Below are 3,369 nucleotides of genomic sequence, written 5' to 3' on the forward strand. Positions count from 1 at the left end.
TAGTAATAAAGTAGTAGCTTATAACCTTTACTTACTTATAAGCTTATTATATTTACTTATCTTAGCTTAAGTCTTTTACTTATAAGTGTAGTATTATTTACTATTACCTTCTATTAGCCTAATAGCCTCTTAAACATAAGTGTTTCTTTTAGTAGACTAGAAGGCGTATATATTTATTAGAGAGATTACTACTAGTAGTATAAATAGTTAAAAAAAATATACTCTTATAAGTAAATAACTTAAAGAAAAATAATAGGCTATTATATTAGTTACTTATTAATACTATTAGTTAGTAAAAGAAAAAAATAATAATAAGCTATTATATTAGTAACTTATTAATACTATTAGTTAGTAAAAGGAGTATATATATAAAAAAAGAAGTTAGTAAGTTAAAAAGCTTATAATAAATAAGATATAGTAAATAATTACTAGTTAGCTATAGGTATATAAAGTAAGGGGTTTTTTATAGTTAAGAATACTTCTCTAAAGGTAATAAAGCTTATATAATAGACATAAATTAATAAGGTTTCTACTAGCTAAAAACGACTAGTTATAGATTTATTAATTAACTTATTATAATAGGTAATTAGTATAAACTATTATAGTAAGGGTATTTATAGAGGTATTTTTTAGTACTTGCTTACTCTAGGTGTATAAATAATTAACTAGTAATAATTACCTTTTCTTATAGTCTTTACTAATCTATAGTTTAGATAGTAAAGTTAACCTATATAGTTAATAGTAAAGTTAACTACTAATTAGTGTTAGTAACACTAAGGGATAAGTTAATATAGTTAACTATATATATTAGTAGTAATTAATAAATAATAGGTGTAACTATAGTTCTTTATTATATATAAAGCAAAGAAGGATGATTATTGTAGGTTAGTTAGTTAAATAACTAACTTATTGCCTATAAATTCTTAGAGAATCTATAGCTAAATATCTAAGGATCTACTAGTAATAAGTCATTAGGGTTAACCTAATAACTCTAATATATATCTATAATAGTTAACATTATAATAATTATTTATTACTATTATCTTTTTTACTATATTAAGTAGTATATTATATTTACTATAAATGTCTTTTTTTTATTACCTTATAAGTAAAAGTATAATAACTTATAAGCTTTACTTACTTATAAGCTTATTATATTTTCTTATCTTAGCTTAGGTCTTTTACTTATAAGTGTAGTATTATTTACTATTTTCCTTTATTAGCCTAATAACCTCTTAAATATAAGTGTTTTTTTAGTAGACTAAAAGGTATATTTATTTATTAAAGAAATTACTACTTGTAGTATAAATAGTAAGGAAAATATATACTTTTATAAATAAATAACTTAAGAAAAATAATAAGCTATTATATTAGCTACTTATTAATACTATTAGTTAGTAAAAAGAGAAGAAATAATAAGCTATTATATTAGTAACTTATTAATACTATTAGTTAGTAAAAAAAAGGTATATATAAAAAAGAAGTTAGTAAGCTAAAAAGCTTAAAATAAATAAGATATAGTAAATAACTACTAGTTAGCTATAGGTATATAAAGTAAAGAGCTTTTAATAGTTAAAAGTACGTCTTTAAAAGTAATAAAGCTTATATAATAAATATAAATTAATAAGGTTTTTACTAGTTAAAGGGTCTAGTTATAGATCTATTAATTAACCTATTATAATAGGTAATTAGTATAATATTATAGTAAGAGTATTTATAAAGGTATTCTTTAGTACTTACTTACTCTAGGTATATAAATAATTAACTAGTAATAATTACCTTTTCTTATAGACCTTACTAATCTATAGTTTAAATAGTAAAGTTAACTTATATAGTTAATAATAAAATTAACTCCTAATTAGTATTAGTAACACTAAAGGATAAATTAATATAGTTAACTATATATATTAGTAGTAATTAATAAATAATAAAGGTAACTATAGTTTACTATTATATATAAAGAAAAGAAGAATAATTATTATAGGTTAGTTAGTTAAATAGCTAACCTTTTATCTATAAATCCTTAGAGAATTTATAGCTAAATATCTAAGGATTTACTAGTAATAAGTTATTAGGGTTAACCTAATAACTTTAATATTTATCTATAATAGTTAATATTATAATAATATAATATCTTTAGACTATATAGACTAAGCACTATTATATAGTTTTAGTTTAGACTATACACTAGTAGCTAATAAAAGAATAGTAATATATCTAATATAGTGTACTATCTTTTACTTTATTAAGCGCTAATAATTTTATCTTATAATAAGATAAAGTAAATATTTAGTATTATTACCTTGTTTAGTAATTATAGGTTAATAATAACTTAGCTTTTTTATTTACTGTCTACTATTTACTAGACTATAAAAACTAGGCATCTAAATAGTATTAGCTTCTATATCTATAATATTTTGCCTTAACTATTTATATTACTAAATCTTTTATTTACTAGGGCGTAGTTATTAACTCCTAATACATATATTCTAGGTATTTTATATTTATCTTACTAGTTATCTATAAGGTTAACTTTTATTTTATCCTCTTCTACTATAGGTATTACCTTAGTATTATACTAAGCGTTAATATCTTCTAAAACTTCTATAAATTATAATGTCTATAGTTTACCTAGATTATACACTAAGGTACTATATCTAGTCTAGTAAGTAGGTAAGTGCTTTAGTAGTTCTAGGCGTAAGCTTAGTTTACTATTACCTATTATAAGGTTCTAAACTATTACTTCTATAACACCTTTGTCTACTACAAGGACTTAATTAATTATATTATCTATATAAAATACTTTATTTACTGTTATCTCTCTTATTACTTATACTATAATAGCTCTATCCTATAATATTATATAGTATCCTTTAGATTTAGCTAATCTAAGCGTTCTAATCCTCTTATTTTTTTAAAACTTAACCTCTATATCTAATATATTTATAATATAGACTTCTTATAGTAACTTACTACTATATAAGTAGCTAATAACGTATATATATATAGTAAGTAAATAATTATAGTAAGTAGACTAGTTTCTTTTCTTTTTACCTCTTTAACCTTTATACTAATATTCCTTTATATATAAACATATAATTCTCTTTAATTAAAAACTATATTATCTTTACCCTCTACGCTATTAAAAAAGACCCAAAAATATCTATATAAAAGTAGCTACTATCTTTAAGGTCCTTTGTATAATAGTCTATTACTAATGTATAGGATATATTATATAAGACAAGATATACCTAAAATTAAAGAAGATAATAAAAGTAAAAAAAAGGTAATTCTTAAGAGGGTTATTAACCTAATTAATTAAGGGTTTTCTTTATAATAAGAAAATATATAATATATAGTTAACTAACT

The sequence above is a fragment of the Colletotrichum navitas genome (genome assembly GCF_030913465.1).
Source record: "Colletotrichum navitas strain CBS 125086 chromosome Unknown LY79scaffold_253, whole genome shotgun sequence".
In the NCBI taxonomy this organism is placed as follows: domain Eukaryota; kingdom Fungi; phylum Ascomycota; class Sordariomycetes; order Glomerellales; family Glomerellaceae; genus Colletotrichum; species Colletotrichum navitas.